Source organism: Neopsephotus bourkii, unplaced genomic scaffold, assembly GCF_033783945.1.
Source record: "Neopsephotus bourkii isolate Nb327-2 ecotype Australia unplaced genomic scaffold, CSIRO-AGI_Nbou_v1 NB_207, whole genome shotgun sequence".
NCBI lineage: Eukaryota > Metazoa > Chordata > Aves > Psittaciformes > Psittacidae > Neopsephotus > Neopsephotus bourkii.
Window position 1 is genome coordinate 1,383,929 of NW_026900719.1, and position 16,333 is coordinate 1,400,261.

General features: G+C 39.7%; 1 protein-coding gene across 23 annotated transcripts in view; it reads left to right on the plus strand.

Moving 5' to 3' along the window:
• The window catches only part of LOC133207434 (poly(rC)-binding protein 3-like), a 496,208-nt gene that overhangs the window by 393,600 nt on the left and 86,275 nt on the right, over window positions 1-16,333 (plus strand). The gene's annotated exons all lie outside the window — the stretch shown is intronic.

The window sequence follows — 16,333 nt, forward strand, 5'->3', positions numbered from 1 at the left end:
CGGGACACCTGACCCAAACTAGCCAAAGGGGTATTCCATGCCGCAGCACGTCATGCCCACTATATAAACTGGGGGCACAATGCTGCTGGGCAGAAGGCCCAGAATGCTGCTGAGATCAGGCTGGGTACCAGTCAGTAGGTGGTGAACAACTGTGTTTGTTCATCAGTTGTGTTTATTGTTTTTTGCCTTTTTAGTTTTACATTCTCTCCCCTTGTTATTCCCTTATCAGTATTGGTGGTGGTAATGGTAGTTGTGTATTATAACTTAGTTACTGGACTGTTCTTATCCTATGGGAGTTGCATTCTTTCCATTCTCCTCCCCATCTCACTGGGGAGTGAAGGGGTGGTGGTGGGAAGGGTTGAGCAAGCAGTTGTGTGGTTCTGAGTTACTGGCTTGGTTTAAACCATGACAGTGGGGCCTGAAGGGTTGAGATAACTACAGATCTGACCAGAGTGCGTCAAAACAAATCTGTTACAAACATTCATTGTTTCTGATTAATAGTCGCTCATTGCAATGTTGATTTATTTGCTCTTAGAGTTGTTGCCCTTGGTTTCAGTTATGTTGCACCTTACTTGCAGCTTGTATTCACTGTTTTAGTGTTTATCGGCTTTGGGGCCTGGGCTAAGGTTCTCGTTTTGTTGTACTTTATGATAATGGCTTGTGAGATGATGGAATTATTGATCATGAAACTGATCTCATATGCATTATCAGTGTGGCCATCATGTCTATACTTTGGGAACCACATAATGGGAATTATTAATAATTACACCCTTTCCCCCCTGCCCCATGAGTTCTCTTGCAAGGTAGTGCAATTTTAACATCTAGAAGATAATTTGTGTTCTGATTTTATTATTTGTTTTCATAAGCCAGCACAAAGTGAACTATCTGTAAGTCAAAAATCCATGAAGTAATCCAAAATGACATTATTGAGAATAACACAAATGTATTTTTAAGGAAAGGAACATTTGTTAATTTTGTAACTGAGTAAATCACTCTTTAACTACACTGTGACTACATGTTTGAGTATGATTGAGAGCCCCCAAGCATACATATTTTCAGGTCTGCAAATAAACTTGCCTTTTCCAGCCCCTTGGTGGTCTAATTAGTGATGAAAGGCTGTTGATACTTCTTTAAATTGTTACAGGTCTGGGCAAGTACTCTAATGTAATCCTTGTTCTTCAACCAAACAGCAAGATGTCTGTCCTGTATTTAGCCCCTGAAGAGCTACAGCTTTAAACATCTATCCTTAAATACAGATTACAAGTGCCCTGGGTGATTTATTCTTCTCCTTCCACCCTAGAGTCTCATGGAAGACAAGGCACCCACCTGCCTGGCTTGCAGGCCACTCTGCGAAGTAGCATTTTTGGAATGCATAAGCCACAGTCCTAGTTGATACTCATTTGGTTTTGCTCCTTTCAGTCTTCTGTGTTCCCAGTTTAGAGCCATTAATAATGTTTTCTGCCTGCCCTTTTGCTCTTCCCTCCTTGTTGCCTTTTTCAGCAAGATTAAAGTCGTCTTGGCTACATGTTCAAACATCTGGCTGGATGGAACTTTGACTGCAGAGGAGGATGTGGCTTGGAAAAAAGGAGAAAACCCAACAGGATGCAGTAATCTGTTTTAAGACTGCCAAAAAAAGATACATCTGACTTTGAAACAAAAAGTGGCAAAAGTGGCTTTGCCAGTCTCTGGGGCCTGAAAACGTTCCCTGAGAAATACTGATGACTGACTATTAAAGGAAAAGATTAATTTCATGAGGCAGCTCCCCCTCTCTCTAAGGAACAGATATATAGTGAGAAAGTTCTTTCCCCGGATTTTTGTGCGGAAAGAAAACCATGTAAATCTGGTGTTTTACATGACGTGTTGGTTTCTCATATAATTGTTAGAAACCGTATCTTGTACAGTAATTTGCTTTGTATGGCAGCAAAAGGGAAATGTTGGAAAGCAGTCTCTTCTTAGCTGTTAGCCACTGGCTAATTATAGTGTCTTTTTTTGTGTGATTTATCAATGATAACCCTGTGAATAAAATTTTCAACTAATCTGAATTGTGTGCTAGTTACCAGGTAACATCAATAACCTGACACAGGCAACAAAGGCCAGGCCAGTGTATTGTATGTACAACCTAGGAATGCAAGCTCTGCCTTTGCCCCAAATACAGTCTAATAAATGGGGCTTTGCAAGCAAGGTCCTAGGAAAGAGTCACCTGCAGACCCGCAGCCATAAGGATCAGCTTTCCTTAATCATACCCTGAAGGTCATCATGTTCTAGTTTGTTTGAAGAACTTGCTCCCTGCTGTGGTCTGCAGTTTAATACCTTTCTTGAAGGGTATTGGAGTTGCAATCCTGTTTTCTTGGTACAGTGGTGAGAATCCACTCTGCAGCTGTGGCAGTAAGGTGCAGGGAGAGGGGCAGTCACTTAAATGCATCAGATGAGGCTTGGGTTTACTGGGAAAGGGAGCAGGATGGTGTTCTGGGGGTTCACAGGCTTGGATTTACTGTGCTTTGTGACAGGAAAATGCCTTTCCCCCTATTTTTCACAGCTGAGCAGTCTGATGGCTGTTTACAGCTTCACACGCGATGACCAGCACCTCAAACTCTACCTGCTGAGCAGTAGGCAGCTCAGTGCAGACCTCAAAGCACTAGGTATGCCCAATTAGGAGGTTGCTTTACACCTCATTAACAGAAAAGCAAAGGTTTTCTGCCAGAGCCCCACTGTTAAAGGAGGCGGTGAAGCCATGGTGAAGCCTCCCTCCTAATGCGTGTTAGCCATGGGTGTTCATTGCTAAACCCAAGGAGATGGTCCTCCCTGTGTTGTGATGGTGCTTGCAGATGCTCCGGATTAGCACTGCGTAATGCTTTGACGCTTACAGGAACTCCTTCAGCAGCTGCAGTCACATGCAGATGGTGCCAGAGAATATGCTCCCTTCAGGAACACTGCTGTTCAGCATGCAGTACCTTAGGAGAGTGCCTAGTCTCCTTTGTGACCACCTTGCTGCTGGTTGTTCTTCATCACAAGACCTGGCTGGGTTTGTGTTGTGTGAAAAAGTAGACAGTTAATTCATGATCTCTGCAAATGCACTGCTTGGTAAGGATGGACACACAGTGTACCTAACCCATGGAGATACTAAGGATTATGTGACCATGAGAAGAACTATGAGTTAGAGTCCTGTTTGAGTCAGACTCCTCGAGGCAAAGGCAGTCAGCTGCACCCTGTACCACTGGTGAATTTCTGTTTGAATGCATGATGTATGAGTAACTACCGTCTTTCATGAAGAACTTGTGCGTTCTGATGGAAAAGGCTGGAATCTGGAGTCTCCGGCTCAAGGGGTGCTTACTGCCTTCGTCCTTGGTCAGAGTTAAGTGACCTTGGCAGTGGGAGAGGCTGTTCTCACTCGCCAGCTCTTAGGCTTTATATGCTACCAGATGCTGTAAGTAGCCTCATAGGCTTCTGGTCTCTGTCTCAGGTGAGCAATGCCTGCCTAATTGAAAAAGTAATACTGGAAGGAAACAGTAGGAAAATAAATGTATAGTAATTTAATCAGAGAGCAGCTGCTTAGTTATTCACTTTCCCCTTCTATTGTGCATTTGAACTGTTTCTTTTACAAGGAAATAATTTTGCACAAGAAATTTCTAGCTATTTGTTTTCTACAAAAAGTCTTTTGCTCTTAGTTCTGCCTTCTCAGCCGATTCCTGTTGCTGTACACTTGGTTGTGAATTAGTAGGTATTAAAAAAATTATATGGGCAGGCTATCTTTGCTACTTAAGAGGTGTTTATTCCCTACAGAGTTGAAGTGACCTGTAATAGTTAACATATTTATTTTAAAAAATCCAGGGAGGAGCAGGCAGTCATCTTGTAAAATAGATAAATTAATTCACTTGCCCAAGATCAAGCAAAAAATCTTTGGGAAATGGGACATGAAGCAAAGTCTCTTAATAGCCCAGTTTGGTAATGTGTCCTAGAGCAGTCGCTGTCACTGATAAAGGCAGTTGGAAGCGTTCAAAGGAACGCTTAACTTTGGCAACAGCAAAGGTCATTTCTTGGAAGCTGGTACTGTCTGTGTGGATTATTTCTTCTTTGTTTTCATCCACTGTTTTCTTTTGATAACTCCTTTATTACTATTGTTATTATTCCTTATATGTAATGGCAGCACTTCTTCCAGAGATGGGCTAAATTCTGTTAGAAAGGTCCGCAGTAACTTTCATAACTGTAAGAAAAGTAGCATTAGCTTCCCAGTTGATGTAAGTCACAGGGAAGCATCAGAATTGCGTTTGAATCAGGTTGTGTTCTCATCCCAAACATTTGTTGCATTTTTCTCTTTGTAATGAGCTGGCATTGCAAAATATTTGTTTTTTTTAATACAAATGTGATGGGCTTGGAGCTGTCCAGACCTGTCAAATTCTGATGGTTGTCCCAGAGGCATCACCCAAGAACCTGCCAGTCCAGTAAGTACACACTTCGTAGGTTTTGCAGCGCTTGTGCTTGGCTCAGTGTATCTGAAGTAAATGGAGGTAATCCTGACGTTTCAGTGCCTTGCCAACATACTGGCTGCAGGACATCATTTTGGAGGCATGGGGAAAATAAAAATGCCTGGCAAGGGTTAATGTACTGTACTGACTGACTGAAACAAGCATTGTTCAATAAATACTTTAAGTAATTGGTATAATACCTTTTTCTGTTAATGAGCTGAAGCTGGGGTGAAGTGAAGCTGCTTGGGGGCAGGGAAGGATTGAGGGGGGATTTAAGTGGTTTGACAGTTCACTCAGCCTCTAGTAATCTGTTAGTCAATCTTTAATTTACAATAGATTTTCAGAATTTTTGCTTTAGTCCCTTTTTTAATACTTATTCAAAGTTCTCTTAATGGTTTAATTTCCATCCCAATGGAACATAAAGTGAATAAACAAGGGAATGAGTGGAGATGTGGGAAATGATGATCTTAAACTTAACAAGCCTGTTTGGTTTTTTTTCAAGCTGCTGAATAAATCCTCTGTGGTTTACCTTGCAGAGGTCAATGTTCTGCAGTAGGAAACGACTGGTTATATGTCAGTATTCTCTAAGAGTTCATCTCAATTACTGGATTTGTCAAACATGACAAGCCTGAATGACTGTGTGGTGAAAATAGCACACAGTTTGACTATTAAAGTAATTGGAGCACTGACATTTAACCGAACTGCAAGAGAATTGCAGTAATAAGTCTGAGGAACACAACCACAAGCAAAGCAGAAAATAATGTTTTTATAAAATCCCCAGTAAAACTGGTACTTTCTTATACATCTGCTTAATGTAAGTTTCAGTATCTTTTAATATTAGTTAAGGAAAAGATTTTTTTGCTGCTTTTTTTGAAGAACTACTACATTTGTATAATTGGAAATTCCATTAATTTATTACAGAACCTGGTACAATTTTAATATTGTTAAATATAATCTGTGTATGTATTTTTAATGCTTTTATAAAGTATACACTATACAGTTAAGTTACATTTGTATATACATGTATATGGAGATCATCATGTGACAGTCATCACAGAATTATGCTATACATGTGTCAGTTGCTTAATGGATCTCCACTAAGCAGCTGTTTCTGGGCTTTTGAGCCTGAGATGTGGGACTTAACATTCGTTGCTTTGGTAAATGCGAAAGAGCTTTTCTAAAATAAAGTCACTTGGATCCATCCACAATTAGATTTCCATTTTTTTTTAAATTATTTCTGATTGTAAATTCTACATACATAAACTTTTCTAAGATGTATTTCTTTTGATAACATGTTAAGTTATACATTAAGATAAGACGTATTAAGACTTTGGAGAACAATATAACTAACTTGGATAATTTGGATTTGTGCTTGTGGATCTGACTGGATTTTACAGTCACCAAAATTGTATTTCAGACAATGGCTGAAGCCACAGCCTCTCCCAGTGTCTCTGGAGTAGGGATTGAAATAATGATAGGTTATGATATTAGTCTGAGAGGGCTCATCCTCAGGTGAGTTACCTGCATTTTGGCACTAATTTTACTTTATCTGAAGTTTATATTATCTTCCAATGATGGGAGCAAGTCTTCATGTGGAAATAGGACTCTCCTATTCCTGGTGAAGTGAACCAGACAGATGACAAAATAACTCTAAAATAGAGTAGCAAATGTGTGGTACAATTAATGGTATGTCTGAAATATCTTTATTTCATTGATTTATAAGTATATTCTTTGCGAAGTAGGTTAGGGTGCAGAGTGTGATTTGCTACTTCAACAGTCGCACCTTAATTATTGTGATATCACCAGAGCACAGAACAGTATTTTTAAATTTAATATGTTGCTTGCCTTGACTTGTGCTAAGTCCCATCTCTGTAGAGCAGTCGAACATTATGCTAAATCCATCTCCCTTGGGTAAGTGTGAGTATATGTTTTAAATCCTTCTGATTTCAGTGAGACTTCTGCATATAGGTAAGGCTTTAGCTCAGTAGAAATAAACCTAAGCATAAATTTAACTGTTTCACTGAATTTGGGATTTGAACAATCCAAAGCAATTCTTAGTCACAGCCTAAGTACAGATTTTGGGCAGCCTTCCATCAGGACCGATGTTCTAGTATTTCCCTATGGAGAAAATAAGGGGGGGAATTCAAGGAAATACACCAGGTGCTTGTGTAACTTGTTTGCTGATCTTATTGTGAAAGCGGAGTATTTATTAGGACCAGAACAATACCTTGGGGAAAAAAAAAAACACCAAACAACCAAAACCAACCAAAAGGTGCTGTGAGAATCTGAGTTTCTTTTATTTTATTTTATTTTATTTCTCCCCTGAATTACGTCCTGTGAGTCCATATAGACTTGGGGTTGGGGAGAGCATGACAGACCTACAGGCTGCTTCAGCTTCTTGAATCATGTTCTATAAAACCAGTTATCTCATTCTTCTCTCTTGTTGTTGTAATTCCATTCAGTGTCCTGAAGTTGTGCCTGATTTGCCCATAGTGTAATAGAGATCAAATTTGTATCCCCAAAGAATGAGCTCCTGTTTCAGAGCTTAAGTGGCCCTATCCCTACCTAGTGTAAGTTCATCTACTACGAGTGTTGTGGCACATTGCAGTTGTCAGTCTCTTATTGTTCTTGACAACTTCTCCTAGAATTTCATTATTAAGATCCAAACTCATACTGAAATGGTCCTCAGAAGAAGGGGCTCAGGTAAAATGAAGTAAATAAATGAAAAGGATACTGTTCCCTTTTCTGGAGTTTGAGGGGCTGAAAACAAAAACCTCACATTCATGCATGGAAGAAGAAACTCCTTTATTAAGCATTAAACATTTTATACAATTTTAGCTGCCAAGGTTAATGTAGAGTCCCAAATCAGTCATGTGGAACTTAAGGTAGGGAGGAAAGATTATTTGTATACTATTTAATGGCAATGGTGTCCTCCAAAGGAGAAGTGTCCATCCAGTTACAGGAAAAAAGCATCGTGATCCTGATTGAATGATTAAGTAGCAAAATAGATTGGAATACTTTTTTTCAAGCTACTTGTGAATACAGGCTTGATGTAGAAAGGCACTTTGGCATTAGTATACTGCTTAAGCACGTGCTTAACTTTGAGTTTAGAGGCATGCAAGTATTTTCTTGAAATGGAGAGGTAACTTGGGGCCGTATTCAGCAAAACTCAAAAGCTTCCTCAAGGAGGAAGGGGTTTGATTCTTCCTCCTTCTTCTGGGAAGATGCAACTGAGCTTCCTTTTGTAAGAAGGATTTTCACTGTAGCATTTAAGGAGAAGCAGGAAAGTAGGAAATGCTTGAAGGAGACTTCCTGACACGTGCTAGCATACTGCTGCTATCAGACAGCATATTTAATTTTCATGATTTGCCACTAAAATTGTGTGGAAAATGCTTAAGTTTTATAGTATGGAAACTTGGAGACTTTCTGCTGGGTTTTGCTTCTGCCTTTAGAATCCCTTTGAACCCAACACCCAGGTCTGCAAGCTTACCAGCTTCACTCTTAGCCAAAGAAGGCAGTCACTCATGTCAAATCCTACTGTGAAAGCTCTGTTTCATACTCACTTATTATTAGCCGCCTCTTAATAGCAAAACTCTCAGCTTGCTTTGTTGCAATTTTTTGGTGAGGTAAAAAAATGAAAGTTGCTTTTATTTTTATCTGAGTTTTCTTGGGTTATTTAAACTGAATGTGACACTCAGGCTTCAAAGAATCCTGTGCAGTACGCTTCTAATATCTTGTTTTTAACGAATGCTAGTCACTAGGAAATATTGTTATCTAGGTCAGATTTTTGAATTATTTTTTCTATGGCTGTGCATCCTGCTGTGATTTCTCTAAAATGAGCTCCCCAATGATGTCTTATTGTTTTACTTTCTCATAGCATCCTGAAAGAACTTTCCTAATGTAGGTTTTGCTTTGGTTTTCCATACAAATGTACCAGTGGCTGAACCGATATCCACTCATCTAAGACTCAGTCCTAAACTTTCTTGGGGGATAAGGGAGAAGGATGCAAGATATCTCAAAGGTGCATCCTTTATGTGAAGTTTTGCCTGGAAGGACTGGAGAAAGAATGATCAAACCAGAATTTATTAGTGAATTTCAAAGATATTGACATAACTGCTTCTCAGACACGCACAGCAAAATAGCCTTATCCATACTGCAGAGCAAGACATCACTTGATATCATGGAGAGCTCTGGGAGGTTTCTGAGCATGTAAATTCTTTCTGGCCCTTTAACAAGACATCTCTAGCTATAGCGTAACTCATAGACTCATAGAATAGTTAGGGTTGGAAAGGATCTTAAGATCATCTAGTTCCAGCCACCCTGCCATGGGCAGGGACACCTCACACTAAACCATGCCACCCAGGGCTCTGTCCAACCTGGCCTTGAACACTACCAGGGATGGAGCATTCACAACTTCCTTGGGCAACCCATTCCAGTGCCTCACCACCCTAGCAGGAAAGAATTTCCTCCTTATATCCAATCTAAACTTCCCCTGTTTAAGTTTTAACCTGTTACCCCTTGTCCTCATCTCTTAGTACGGCTCACCAAGTGACTTCCCGGTGACTTGAACAGAAAAACAACAGGACTGTTAGCCATGCTTAGAGGAGGGGACATGGAACAGTGGTAACCAGGATCACCCAGCAGATCTGTGGTGGAGTAGAAAATTGCATCAGTTTCTCTTCAACTAGCCATCCTGCCCCTTTCTGATACCACATTTTCTTTAGCACATTAGATGGATTGGGCACATACCTCCGTGTTCATTGATAGAACACCACTGCTTAGCTATGTAGTTTCTTTATTTGATTTGACATCATTCTCCACTCCTGGAGGAATGATTATTTGCATAAAGGTATTTCCAGGGTAGTCTAAACAGGTAAATGTTTTGAACTTCTGTGTTTAGTGATAATTTTATTTTTGTTCTTATTGTGCAAAATAGAAATTATATAACCTTACCTCGTAGCAGACACTATGAGGTGATATGAAGTTCATGAAACAGGTTCTTGTTTAGAGGCGATCAGTCAGAACCTAAACTGGCAGCTTGAATCCACACCATTGTCTCCACGTACAGTTATTTACACCAAATTTTGTGCCACTAATGCCTTCCAATTTAAGCACAAACAGTGCTGCAACAATATGGTGTCAGGAGGGGACACTTTTTGACCTAAAAATGTGGGGTGGAAATATTCCTATATAGCATGAAAAGAATTTATCAGAGCCTTCTAGTGAAATCCCATGTACTGCAGGATTTCTGCAGAAAATCTTACATGGGCTACACAAAATTGTGGTAACTTATTAAATTATTCCATGCATTTTCTTAAGTATATCTTGGGCAGGGAGATTGTTTACAGTTCACTGAATAAAATGGTGTCAGAAAGTTGCCCTTTGCACAGACACGCTTGTCAACAGGAGTGTCAACTTGGTCTTAAAGTGGTTCTTCTCTGATGCTTTTTTCATCAGTTGGTAATGTAATTGGGGCAATTTGATTTGTGGGGTATTAATTTTTGACAGTGATGTAGCAGATCAGCTTATAATAGTTGAAAGGAAAAGCTAGTTTTATGATATAAATGGATAAGACGAGAAAAGAAGTATTATGAAGCAAAGAAATATTATGGAGCTTGTATCAGAATGAGGATACTCAAACTGAAGAGATGAAAAGAAAGCTGGATGACAGCCTGTTAAAAACACTTGTAGAGCAGCTCTTCAGTTCTCTGTATTCTGGAGCTCAGGTTTTTGGGTCCTGGACTTCCCATCTCACTGACATCAACAGCAAACCTCAGTAATCTGAAAACAAGGGCTGTAGCAGAGCATTTGAGGAGCAGTAGCTCTTAAAAGCTTGAACTTGGGTTTATGGGTTGAAAATAGGGTTGGGTGCTTTCTTTTTGCTGGAGAAGAGAAATGCTGGATAGAATCACTAGTGTCAAACCTAAATAAAACTGGTTCCAAGGACTTTTGAGCCCTGCAAATGCTAACTTGGATTATTTGTCAGTTTTAATTTGAGGCTTAGTTACAATAAATAGAATACTGCAGATTTACTAGATGTTTGCATCTGGTATTGAACTACAGGGGAAGGGGGGAAATCTGGACTTCATCCAACAAATCCAGCCATTTAAACTGACCTGACCTGGTGTAATTTTATTTTCAGGTAACGCAAGAAGGCTTTCACATGCACTTGAATAGATGGTGGATAATTGATTGTTAGCAATGAATGCTGACTCTGGAGGTGCCTGTGCTGGTTTTTATTAGATGTATTGTCAACCTTTGACACCGTTGATCACAAGGCTTGTTGACTTGTGTGCTGTGTGATCTACTTCACACCTAAGTCAAGCATTCAGGCAGGTGGTCAACATGATAACTTATGCCAGCTAAGTCTTAGTTAAACCTTAGTTTGAAAGTTCAAGAGGGATTTAAATCTTGCTGGTCCTCTGACAAAAAAGGGAAATTATCCTGAAATGAATTTTCCTGTCTGAAAGAACAACTGGCTGGGGATATGTATTTCAGTAAGCACTAGACTCTGATTAGATTTCCTTCTCCTAGCAGTGTTACTGAAAAGGTACTGAACTGGGAAGCATCTATGGAAATAGAGGCTTATTTTAGTAGCAGTTTGATGGTAAACCCATGTTATAAATGCTGGTTCCATAAACACTCAATTCTGGTTTTGTTATGTAAATTGTGTCATTAAGGACCAGCTGTTATTTTGGATTTATTTGTATACATTGTATTTGTGCTGAAGACATATCCTTAGAAAGTACTTGTACCTTTTCATTAAAGGTTACAGTTCTTGCTGAAGCATATTTTTTGGACAGCTCTGGCCAGTGACATTTCAAGATCAAGACCTTTGAGGTTCAGTGTGTAGAACAAAATGTTACGATTCTTTTGTTTCTACCTTCAAATTCACTCATTGAGATGGCTAAGCTGTGCCCAGTGAATCAACGGAGAGCTCTACCTTGCCCTCTTCAAAGCTGGTGGGCAGGGATGGGAGAGAACAGTAGGGTGGCATTTATAGAAAAATGGCTTTATTCTCCACAGCATCAGGTGTCTTCCCCTATGTAAGCTTGGTGATGCCTATAATGGGAGTGGCAGTACTGTCTTGTATTAATTATGTTTCCTCAATAGAGTTCAAGGATCTTCTATTTTTAACATGGACAGTGTTTAAAAATGAATTAATTTTGATCAATGCCTGTCTGTGTTAAATGTCTTTATTTAACAGTAAGATTTCATTAGCAGTGCAATTTTTGTTCTAACATTTTGTACAACAGGCAAGGAATGAAAGATTGACACCTTTCTTTTGCATCTGCCTCCTATAATGCGAAGTCTGCAAAGGACAAAGCCTACTTTTTGTAGGGTATCGCTCCTTATTCCATTAGAGAGAGGTGAAGGACACCTTTACTCTTACCTTTCACTCAGCTCGGCCAGGGCTAGCAGTCTCTGTAAATGTAGAATATGAAGCTTTTTGGAGTGTACCAGGGAAGAGCTTAATTCAGAGGTTTTATTCATCTGAACAAAGACATGGCTAGCCAAAGAGCTGACACTCCTTGTGGGGTGTCTACCTGGGGATGAGGCACTGCACAGGCTGCCCAGAGAAGCTGTGGCTGCTCCATCCCTGGCAGTGCTCAAGGCCAGGTTGAACGGGACTTTCATCAACCTGGTCTAGTGGAAGGTGTCCCTGCTGTGGCAGTGGTGTTGGAATTGGATGAGCTTTAAGGTCCCTTCCAGCCCAAACTGTTCTGGGCCCTGTCATTTCTCTCAAATATTTTAACCATTTAATAAAGTGCCTGCATCACTGCTGGTACTGGTAATGGGGCCTGAGTTACTAAAGGAAGACAGGGGTTCTTGTTCTTTGCTTTCTGCTGTTGTATCTGTTTAATCATGCATTGGGAACAGTCTGCCTCTCACTGTAGATTAAGCAGTAGAAGTGAAAATCTTAAGGACAATAAATGAACAAAGTAATCCAAATGAGTTTTGGGGAATTTCAGAAGTATACCAAGCAGGTCAGGGCCTCACTTTATGCTGGGCTGTCAACATGCCCTGAGCCGACTTCCCCTGATACAACCCCTTTGTGGAAGCGGGATGAGGCATCCCTTGAGTTTGCAGGGTGGCTGGCTGCTGGCCTTCCTGCTTCTTCCCAGACTGGTAGCACAAGTGCCTAAAAGTGCAGCAGGGTGGTTGTTCACTGCACAGCCTGGGCTTACACTTCCCAGAGCTTCCTGCAAGTTCACAAAACCTACTGCCCCTTTTTTGGAGGTGGAGCAAACACCATGATTTGGAAAATGTGCAAGTTCAGAATCTTCTCAAAGCTAAAGATGAAACAGCTTGTGCATTTCAAAAGAAGCAAACAATAACAAAACACAGTGCTTCATTGCTCAGAGCTGCTCCCTGAAGAAGCGGCTGAAAGAGAAAGCAAGATGAAAGACGTTAGCACACAATGTTCAAACAGAAATGCTCAGTCATGCTATTGAGCTTTTTAATACATCCTGAAGCAGCAGTAGGAATGTAGTCTATTTTGCTTGGCAGTTCATCTTTGAATGAAGAAAACAGCCTGTTAGAGTGTGTGTTATTGAGCATCCTGATGATCATGAGGCTAATGCTCACTTATAGACTGTATCAACTACCTAAGGGTAAAAGCCATTATACTTGTAAGAACACCAAAAAGAAAGTCTTATCTTCAGTACATCTTAATGACAGCGATAGATATACCTCAACTTTTAATTTCTCTAACTGGCTTTATAGCACTTGGTGTCTGCATTGCAACAAAATAATCCTATGCATTTCCTTAAAATAAAGGTATGCTTATAGACACTTAATTTACCTACTGTTTCCACTGCCATTGATGTGGCTACCATTTATTCTTCTGACAGAGCTGGTAGGGGTTTCTGTAACAGGAGTCTTGGGCTTTTAATTTTTGTTTTCAGCACTTGACTTTTGCAGGTCTTAGCGGAACCTTTTTATTTTTTTTTAATCTTTTATTTTAAAATACAGTGCTATTTTTAAGACTCCTACAGCAAGTGTATCTTGGCTATTTTTAGCATTGTAGATTGGAGCCTAATCTGCCTTGCCCTTCCCTATGCAGTAATATCAATAAGCTAAATTAATTTACTCTAGACCTACTGGAAACAACCTCTAGTGAGACTGAGGTAGGACAGGCTTTGTAAACGTGATTTGCATGTGTATTTTCAGAAAAGGGATTTTTTTAAAGACAAATTCTGCTGACTTTGACCCAATTTATGTAGAAATACAACTAGAAGATTAGCCAATGCAAAATGTGTTTTGTGTGTGCGTGGACTTCTGAATAGCCTTCAGTTCTTGAAGCATGGTATTTTCAAATAGGGCTTCACCTTCAACAAGTAACATCTATGTAATCAAATGTGTTTGTATACCGAATTATGTAGTTATTTTTTTCTTTAAAGTTACTAGTTGCAGGTTTTGTTCAAAAAATGCTCATCCTCATGCTCAGTTTCAAGAGATTAGTTATTCTTTTCGAGATCTGATTTAGAAACTGCCATTATGGTTTGGATGATGACTGGATATGTCATCTATGTTGATTTGTTATTTTGGAGAATTATGACTCATTGTAAGTTGTTCTGGGGTTCTCTGGCTCCAATGTGCTTATATCTCCATGTCCTACTTAATTTACTCCTCATGTGCTCCAGATATTCTGTTAATGCAGTGGCCTGTTTTTTGTCTTTTTTGTAGTATTGTATAATCTCCCATCACTTGCACATGGTCAAAAATTGCATCATCAGTTTTATGCTGGTTATAACATTACCCTAGAATCTTCCAGACGGATTATCATATGTTATCAGTATAGCAGCTGCTTTCAAAATAGATCAAGATCCCTGGGGCTTCTCTTCCCAGGCAGTTTCCTAATAATGTGTTCTCAAAGGCATCTCTTCTCTCACTTTCCCTGTCTAGCAGTGGACAGCTGTTCTGAAGAGTGCTTTTTCCCAGACCTACATACAGTCCCCAGCTAATTTGTTTAGGAATACAATCAGTGCTGCCCTTCCTAGCGAGATGAAATTTCACTGCTAAAATAGAAACAGAAATAGGAACCTCAGATGCCTAGATCTTATTGGAAAGTGAAGCATTAATTGAACAGGAAACACCAACTTTTCTTACTTCGGCTGAACTTTTAAAAAGCCCTGAAAATAAATGATCTCATTGAAGCAGTTTCCTACTGGTTTTGTGCTAAAGCTTGCCAGTTTCCCAGCTGCCTGCTATTTGGTACAAAGATAGGTAGCATCCTCTGTTGTGCTTTTTTGACCCAGATTCTTTATTCATATACATCGCTGCTTGCAGTAAACAGGAATTTGCCATGAACAAGTTCTGGATCCTGTTGTCTTGTGGCTAAACTTTTCAATCTTTGTTATTAGTACCCAGCAACTGGATAAAAATAAAGCAAAAGGAAAAAAGTCTGAAATACTCAATGGCAATACAAGTGAAGATCATTTAAAAAAAAAGAATATGCAACGTTTATAGGAATCAACACTGCACAATTTGCGTATGTTGCATTTTACAATCGTATCTGCTTTGTATAGTCTGTCGTAACTTCTCTGTCCCATTTCCATCATAGCCAATGCAGAGTAGCCTATGTGGAAAAAAAATCAGAGATGTCTACAGATTTTTACTTCCCAGCCCTCTCCTATCTGTGTTTCTGTGACATTGTTGTTAGCCTAACCCTTTTTACCTTGTTTAGAGCTGGATTTGTGCAAGTTAGCAAAAATAAAACAACTTCGATTTTTCTTTTTCAAATAATAACACTAATAAAAGGGAATAAACTCAGAAGCCTTTATCTAATGCAGAGTAAGCCCATATATCTCCCAGGGAGGCAAAGCTGCGATTAGCATGTTTGAGTGCCTTACTACAAGTGATACTTTGTGAAAATGCAGCACTTTTTGTGGGAATGAAAAGTGTGGTTGCGAAGCAGGTTGTTAATTAACAGAAGAGTTAGTGTAGTGTTTGCTGTGATTTCATCCTAGCTTAACAGAGCAGAGCCAAATTGAAGAGCCAAAAAACGGGCAGTCTGTGTCGTTGGTGGGGGTTTTCCGCATCCTGAGAATTTGACTTTATTCTAGTACTTGTACATTAGGGTGGGGGGCAGAAAATCGTCAAGTGTTGATTTTAATCCAAGCCTGTGTATGTTGTAAGTAGGTACTTCTGTTTTTCTGAGATTATTTCTAGTTGCTGAAAAGCTCGGAAATGAACAGGGCAGTTTTCCATTGCTGAAATCTTATCAGCGTTTTTAGTCTGAGTTCATACTGACACTTGACAGCTAGATTTTCTTTGCAGAGGAAATAAGAAGGAAAGAGGGTGTCCCTAGGGTAAAGGCATCATGTGAAGGCAACAGAGCGTTCTCTTGTCCTACATTAATCCTGCTGCCTAAGCAAACCTGTGTGTAAAAGCTCACATAACATCATGTCCATGACGTGCTTGAAAGCGTGCTGTGGGTTAAAGACAGTGGATGCAGTTTTGCCACCGAACCAACAAACGTCACTATAGTCTGGTTTTCATGGTGACATGTTTTCATGGTTTTGCAGAACTTTTGTTAACAAATGACGTGCATTCTGACGTCTGGTACGGAACATCACTAAATGTATACACTCGGTGAAAATTAGTATTAGTAATGCCAGAGGAGCAAAACTCATTTTATTAGAAAAGGCCTCAAGATAAGCAGTCCATTCCACTCCAAATTTAAACTGATATCCTATTTTCTTTCATGTAAAATGCAATCTTGGTTTCCCCATGTCAGATGAGGGTAACTGATGACTGCAGTTGCTTTCAGTGTAAGACCATATGACAACTTAGCTTGGCAAAAATCAAGCAAATTATAAATCGGTGACAGGTGAAAAGAAGTGCTCTGTCCAAATTATCACTGA